Source organism: Mastomys coucha, unplaced genomic scaffold (assembly GCF_008632895.1).
Source record: "Mastomys coucha isolate ucsf_1 unplaced genomic scaffold, UCSF_Mcou_1 pScaffold15, whole genome shotgun sequence".
In the NCBI taxonomy this organism is placed as follows: domain Eukaryota; kingdom Metazoa; phylum Chordata; class Mammalia; order Rodentia; family Muridae; genus Mastomys; species Mastomys coucha.
This window is the reverse complement of record NW_022196897.1, coordinates 168,000,979-168,008,877: the sequence shown is the minus strand read 5'-3', so window position 1 is coordinate 168,008,877 and position 7,899 is coordinate 168,000,979. Positions and strand designations below refer to the sequence as shown.

Genomic DNA, 7,899 nt, shown 5'->3' with positions numbered 1-7,899 from the left:
TTTCGAGACAGGGTTTCTCTGTGTAGCCCTGGCTGACCAGGCTGGCCTCGAACTCAGAAATCCGCCTGCCTCTGCCTCCCAAGTGCGAGGATTAAAGGCGTGCGCCACCACTGCCTGGCAGGCAAGGCTCTTCTACTGCTCCAAAATTCTGCATGGGAAACAGACACAGCATATCATTCTCATGATCCTCCTTGAATGATGCTTTGGGTACCTAATTACCTTGGGAGAAACTGAGGCTCTCTCTGAGGGACAGTGACCTTAGAGTTCTCCCCATGCTTCCCTTCCTTCATGGGCTGCATCAGAGACCAAACTGAGGAGGGGAAATGGTGGGAAAGACTATCTACAGATAGTGACCTTTGTCTCCTCAAAGGTTTACCCAGCCTGACCACAGAACTATGCCAGCCATATTTCTCCAAGGATTGAACACAGGTGGGCAGAAATAAGTTGTGTGTGTGTGTTTTGGGGGTGGGGGAGGTTCACTTTTAGACAAGATGTGCCAAAAGGGTCTTCCAGCAGAAAACCTGAGGCTAGGAGCACCTGGGCCACTAGTGCCAGCCTAGATGCATAGTGAGGAATGGGCAGGGCATGTGCACAGCCATCTCCTGGAGCCCATGAACAGTGAGGGAGTGTCCTAGGTTTCTTTCATCTTTGGCTGGCAGACGTCTGCTTGCCCTTGCTCACTCAAGGAGAATACCCTCTGGCCAGCCCTCCCACTGCTGCCTGTGAATGCCTCCTCACACAACTTGAGAAATCCTCCACCAGGGCGGGAGCCTCCCACCTCCCGAGGAATTCCGCTGTGCCTGCCCCTCCTTGAGGCAGGCCGCGGACAGCCCAGGGTGCTTCAGGATTGGTTGGCTCAACCCCGGCTTAACTCCTCTACGCCCCTGGCCATCTAGAGGCTCACCCCCCTTCCCGCTGCTGCGCCTGAGATGTGCCGTGGTGGCCTTTAACCCCTACGCAGATCAGACGGGAATGCCCGCTCCGGTTTCTGCTCCTCAGCGGATCGAAGACACTGGAGGCAAGAAGGACGTGCGGGTCTCACTGCACCACTGGGGGCGGGGTGAAGAGACCTATCTGTGGCTACACCGAATGGAGATGCCATCACTGGCTGGGAGCTGCAGGCCAAGACAGGGTGGCTAGCACCACTTGTCTGAGCCCCACACCCTCACTGGCAGTTGGATGACAAGACCGACCTGCGGCAGCCAATGCTCCTAGTTGGTCAAATATGAGTCCCGCTTGCAGACATCGCCACGTGGCCCGTTTCCCAACGCTGGCCTCTCTGCGAGAGCGCCCAGGTCCCCGGATGGCGGGGGTGAAGAGTGACCAGCGCCTTCTGGGCACCGCGCCCCTAGAGCGCGTTTTCTCCGCTCAGCGCGCCTGGAAGTCGCTAAGTTTGGGAGAAGCGCTTTCCGCGACGGCTCCGCGGGGCTCGGGGACAGCCGTGCCCCAGTCTCGTGAGTCCCCAGGGACAGTGGACAGACATCGCGGGGTGCGCCTACCCGACCCTGCTGCGGTGAACTTGCCCAGCCCATCTCTCCCATCAGGTGGTCTCTGGTTGTGAGACTCTCGTGGGGCTCGAGCGTCGACCCACGGACCCCATTCCTTGCCACTCGCAAGCCCATGGGAGGGGGTTTCCCACAATGCCCAGCGAGCTCCAGCCCGCACTTCCGCTGTCCAGCCCCGCGGGAGGGGGGCGGTGGGCCGCCGGTGCTCCGGCGGCCACTCGGCCCCGGCCAGCCCGCTGCGCCCAGCCGGCGGAGCGGGGGGCGGGGCCGGCAGGCGGGGGCGGGGGCGGGACTGGGGCGGTGGCCGAGGCCAGGGCGCAGTGAGGGCCAATCAGCGGCGGCCGGGCGCGCGCCGGGGGCGGGGTCAGGGTCCGCGGGCGGGGCGCGTGGGGGCCGCGGGGCTGGAGCGGCGCGGGGGCGCGCGCCGGCCTGACGGACGGACGAACGGACCGGCGGGCGGACCAAGCCACCCGAGCGAGCGCACAGCTCGGACCCTCCCGGACGCAGCTCTCGTCAGTGGCCGCGCGATCACCGGTCCGCGGCCACGGCGCCAGCTCGCGCCCGCGCCCCATGGGGTCACAGGTAAGCTGCGCCGGCTCATTGTCCGCGCGGCCGGGCTGGCGCACCACGCCGGGGCCGGAGCAGAAGCCGTGGCGGGAGCCGTAACCGAGTCCGGGGCGGGAGCCAGGCAGCTGCAGCCCTGGTTGCTGTGCCCCGGGCGCGCCCCCGCTCTGCCACTGGCCCCCCGTCCCGCCTCGCGGGGGCGCCCTCCTGGGGGCGATGGCGCCCGGGGACAACGCGGCCGGAGACCCAGGCCCGTGGGGCTACGGCCCGAGTGGCGTGGGCGGGGCGGCACGGCAGGTCCCTGCGGGGTTGAACGTAGAGGCGGCCGCGGCGCGGGGCTTCCCAGCCCCTTGGCACCTTCGGCAGCCACTGCGGCCGCCGGGGTCCCTCTTCCTCACCTCCGAAGGGGGATTTTTCCAGCTGGTAATTTCTGCTGCGTCAACGCCTGGCCCCGGGAGGCAGCCTGGGGGCGTCCCTGCGCCCCCCGCCCTCTCCGCCCTGTGCGTACCCCGCCCGCTCAGCGGAGCCGCACCCGGACCCGCCCGCGCCGAGTTTGCCAAGAGTCAGAACTGCAGGAGGTGGGCCCTGTGGGGCCTTGGGGGTCATTGTCTCCCCAGAAGCTAGATGCCTGTTGTTCTAGATTTTCATTTTAATAATGGGCCGAACTGAGGTGCAGGGCCCTCCCCGTGCGATGGAGCGGGCAGCGCAGATAAGACGCGGCGCTCGGAGCGCACGGAGCGCGCAAGGGAACCCGGTCCGCTACAAGTCGCGTCTTTGTTTCCCTGTAAATAGACCTGTCACTTTCACAGGTTAGCGAAAGTCAGTGTCAGACAACTCAATCCCGAGGGTAAAACTGGAATTTTCTGCACCATGGAGAGGGTTCTAGCTAGTTGGGGGATTTCTTGGTATGGCTAGCGATTTCACTATTAGTAGGCGGAACCAGCTATACACAATAGGAATGAATCGGGGAGCCCTGGAACAAACTAAATGGGGCGGAAAACAGATAATTTCTAACCCAAAGAAATATAAACAGAAGAAAGTTTGAAATTCTTAGCGAATTTCCTCCGGCTTTCTTTGCCACAATCTCAGCGTGCATTTACTGTAGGTCACAGTGGGAAGATTGTTATCAGAATGTAAAGAAATGCTAATTAGAAAATCTTTAGTGAACTGCCTAGGCACTGACACCTGTGAATGGCGCGCTCCTGTATGTGCATTGTCTCCCTTGCGGAATGCTGGATTGGATTCCTCCTCTAAGCTAACTAACTTCATCCACATTTGGGTGCAGATTCGCGAATTCCGCTCTTGCTGATCCTAGTCTTGCCAGTGCAAGGCAGTGTTTCTACTCAGAAAGAGAATAGTTTGTTCACCAAAAGGAAATTTATAGGTTTTCCACGTGAATGATGAAGTAAAGTTTATTATACTGGGAGTCATCCATTTTGGTATATTTTATGATATTAGGAACTTTGAACTGAAAAGTTTAGGATTAGGATATCTCCATATTATTGCAGAAAAGATAGTGACACTTGGGTTGAAATTATTGTAGATAGAAGTTTAGCATTTTCTTTGGAAATCTTGTATTTTTTTTTTTTTAAAGGAAACCGTGTTGGCTGTTGTTGCCAGTTTTCTCTTTAGAATAGTAGAAAGAACTCACTTTGAGAGCCTAGAAACCCAAAATCCAGCTTTGCCTCAAGCCTGCCTGAGGACAACATTTAATTAAGATTCTCATGACTTTACCTTGAGTGTAAGACTTGTTTTCGTTAGATAATTTCTATTCATGAGGCTGGTGTTGATGGCACATGCCTTTAATACAAGCACTTGGGAGGCAGAAGCAGAAGAATTTCTGAGTTCAAGTCCAACTTGGTCTACAGAGTGCATTCCAGGACAGCCAGGCTACAAAGGGAAACTCTTGTCTTAGAAATCAAAGCCCCCAAACAAAACAAGAAAGATAATTTCTATTCATGTTCGGTTGCTTTATGTAAGTGTGAAGTTATTCTGTGCCCAGACTCAACTTCATCTCTTTCTGACTGGTGACACTTAGTGCCCTGCAGCAGACTATGCCAGGGTCAGGCTAGTCCACGTCCCTGCGACTTGTGGTGCTCGTTGGTCCCACAGAGAAACCAGGGCAATAAATGTCAAGAAATGGAGAAAATGCTTCAGATTCATAGAAAATGCCGGAAGAATGGGAGGTCTGTTACTGCTGAGGGTGTCTTATTTACAAACACTGCTAAATTGAATTATGTTTTAACAGTGAACTTCCCGACTTTTTCTTGTGTGGAGGTTTTCAAATTAAGGAAAATTGGGCCACCCTGTCCCTGTGGTCTGGTTTCTGGGGCGCTGATCAGCTGCTGTGCTGTACTCCTTGAGGTCTTAGACCAGCCTCTGAGAACTGAAGAGACCCATTTAGTGTACAGGGCAGAAAAATACTTGAGCTAATTTCTCACAGAAGTCACTGTCTGTGCTTAGGCATTCTCTTAGCTGTTAGTAAGAAGAAAGTTTTAGAAACAACGGTCTCCCCTTTAATCTGAACACCAGAGTCCTTGCACCTGCCCTAGGCAGCCTGTCTCAGGAGCTTCATGTTCTTTAGTTTTCTCATTTCGAAAAAAAATAGGGCTTTTATTCTGCTTTAAAAACATATTCTAATTTAAATTCTCTGGAGTAATATTGGATTGTTAAGAATTTGATGCTGGATGGTGGTGGCACATGCCTTTAATCTCAGCATTTAGGAGGTAGTGACAGGTAAGTCTCTGAGTTCAAGGCCAGCATGGTCTAGAGTACCTACTTCCCCACCACACACAAAAAATAATTTTCCTTTGAACCTATTACATCTGTGGGTGGGTAGATTGTTGTTCTTTTTCAAGACAGGGTTTCTCTATGTAACCCTGGCTAACCTGGAACTCTGTAGACCAGGCTGGCCTCAAACTCACAGAGATCTGCCTGTCTCTGCCTCCGGAGTGCTGGGATTAAAGACATGTACCACCACTACCTGGTGAAACTTTTGTTCCTAGAGTTTGCTGAGTGGCCTGACCCCTAAAAATAAACAGATAAAGGAAGTGTTCTGTTAGGACCCAAAGACAAGGCTTTGGAACAGTGCCAACTCTTTCCACTCATAACCTCTGTCTTGTTGCTGCTGTCTTTGACCCAGCCAGTTTTGGTCTTGAACTTGTCCTCAGAGCTGGTCACTGAAAACATGCAGTTGGTGGAGGATCAGCTCTTTCTTTCCTCCTCTTCTCTTATTTTTTGGTTAGGATCTTACTCTTTAGCCCAGGCTGACTTCAGACTTTGTATGTAGCTCAGGTTGGCTTCAAATTTGAGGTAATCCTCTCTCTGTTTTTGTTTTGTTTTGTTTTGTCTTGTTTTGTTTTGTTTTTCAAGACAGAGTTTCTCTGTATACCCCTGATTGTCCTGGAACTCACTCTATTGACCAGGCTGGTTTCAAACTTAGAAATCCTCCTGTCTCTGCCTCCCAAGTGCTGGGATTAAAGGCATACACTACCACTGCCCAGCATCTCTCTTGGTTTTTTAAGTGCTAGAATTACTGCTGTCTGCCACCACACCAAGTCTTCTTTTGATTTTGTTATGTTTTGTTTTGAAACAAGGTTACATGTAGTCCAGGCTGGCCTCAAACCCACAATGTAGTTAAGGATGTCCTTAAACTCCGGATCCTTTTTGCCACCTACATAATGAGCATTCTGGATCACAGGAGTCCACCACCAAGCTCGGCTCTTCTGCCATAATTGCTCATCTTTTTATTTCCCTCAGGTTTAAGCTCTGGTTTACTAGTGGAGTGTGCTTGATGGTATTGCTTGTAGGTAGATAAGAGAAAGAACACTTTCTGACCGGTTTTATGAAAGACTGAAAGGAAAGCAAAAAAGAAGTCAAATTTGACCTAATTATGACTTATGTAAGATTTTATGTAGACCAATTTAATTTCAGGGTTTCATTATTGACATTTAGTTTTGATTTATATTTTTTAATTACTAAGTGTTTTTTTTTTTTAAGACAAACTTTCTCTGTATATAACACTGGGATTAAAGACATGTGCCACCTCCTCCCAGCCACTAAGTATTTTAAAACCTAATTTGGATTTTAAAAATTACTAAACTAGTTATCAGTAGCAAGTTGGGAAATATCAGTATGTTTTCAGCACCACACATGTAGCTTTTTGTGTTTGGACAGGTATGTTTTCTTAATTGTGTTAGCAGACATTCTAGCTTTCCTTTGTTCATTCTTTCCCCACCCCAACTCCCTCCAGTTTTTGAGACATGGTCTTGCAATGTAGCCCACGCTGGTCTGAAACTCAAGTTCCTCCTGTCTCTTAAGCGCTAGAATCAGAGATATAGACACCATCATACCTGTCCCCAGGGTTTTTTATTAGTGTTTTTTGTCATTCAGAACCTTAGGTCATTCAGGTCATAGAAAGTCATGTAGTTGAAGAATGTAGGGGGTGGCCACATAGATAGCTGGTGTGACAGTAGGTGTGGGTAAGAAGCATCACAAAGAAGGTAGGCAAGATGAGGAGCAGTCTTGGAGTTCCTGCAGATAATCTGAGGAGAGGGCCTTCAGTATTAAACTCAGAGAGCCGGTACCCAGTAAGCTGTGTCTCCTCTGCTTTGTCAACATTGGATGGCTGGTGAGAACGGGCAGATCTGGGAAAGAAAGGTGGTCTTGCTGGGCACAAGCAGTGATTAAGTGCATATTGAAGCTTGTTTAGGCACACAGCCCCTTGTGGGCCTATGTGGGAAGATCCATGTTTGCTTTTTGAAAGCAGTGACATAGTTCTGCAGCTGTCTTATTGCAGTGTGTGAGGGTGCCCAGGGTGTGTACTGAGTTCCTTCTACATTTTCTGCCAGTAATTCTTTAGCTTCTGGCTGTCATTTCGGTTGCTCACAAAATAGGAAAGATCTATAAGTTTACATGAATGATGGATTTTAGAAGATGTCTTTTTATTGCCTTTTTTTTTTTTTTGAAACATGGCTTTGTATCGTGGACTGTGTACAGAGGGTTTAAAACTTGTAAGTGTGGGGTTTAGTTTAGTTTAGTTTTTTTGTGATGGTGGTGCTGCTGGGGATTTGGCTCAGTACCTTCCACTTAGTCTACCACTGAGCTGCAACCCCTAGCCCAACATATCCAAGAGCTGTCTCTATGAAAAGTGGTTACACTTGCCTGTCATGACCCACTTGCATGTGAACAGGTTACTTGTCTTAGTGTGAGTCACCTTGAGAACTAGCAGTTTAACCCACAGTCTTTATTTTTTAAAGATTTATTTATTTATTTTATGTATATGAGTATACTGTGGCTGTACAGATGGTTGTGAGCCTTCATGTGGTTGTTGGGAATTGAATTTTAGGACCTCTACTCACTACAGTTGGCCCCACTTACTCCAGTCCAAAGATTTATTTATTATCATAAATAGGTACACTGTAGCTGCCTTCAGACACACCAGAAGAGGGTGTCAGATCTCATTACCAGTGGTTGTGAGCTACCATGTGGTTGCTGGGATTTGAACTTTGAAAGAGCAGTCAGTGCTCTTACCCACTAAGCCATCTTGCCAGCCCAACCCATGGTCTTTGATATTCAAGATACAAAAGTAAACTTCTCTGAACCTCTACACATAGGGATAGGCACAGGGCCTAAGGTGCATATATACTAGTAAAGAGGAAGATATTGTATTAAGTGCAAGAGAACATTTTCTTCAGAATTATTAGAGGAATCAATGAACCAACAAAGGAAACAAACATGAATCACAAAAATTCTACCCTATGCAAGACCACTTTTTTAAAAAAATTTTACATTTATCTATTTGTGTGTGTGTGTGAAAGAGAGGGGAGAG

The 7,899-nt window shown here is 50.0% G+C and overlaps 1 protein-coding gene across 3 annotated transcripts in view; it reads left to right on the top strand.

Annotated features, from left to right (window-relative positions):
- The window catches only part of Zbtb46 (zinc finger and BTB domain containing 46), a 97,402-nt gene that overhangs the window by 27,702 nt on the left and 61,801 nt on the right, over window positions 1-7,899 (top strand). The window contains exon 1 of one of the 3 annotated variants that reach the window (XM_031373075.1): window positions 1,883-2,087. The exons of the other annotated variants lie outside the window; for them this stretch is intronic. The gene's annotated coding sequence lies outside the window, so the exon portion shown is untranslated. Of the gene's footprint in view, window positions 1-1,882; window positions 2,088-7,899 lie in introns of those variants that run through there. 3 annotated transcript variants of the gene reach the window in all.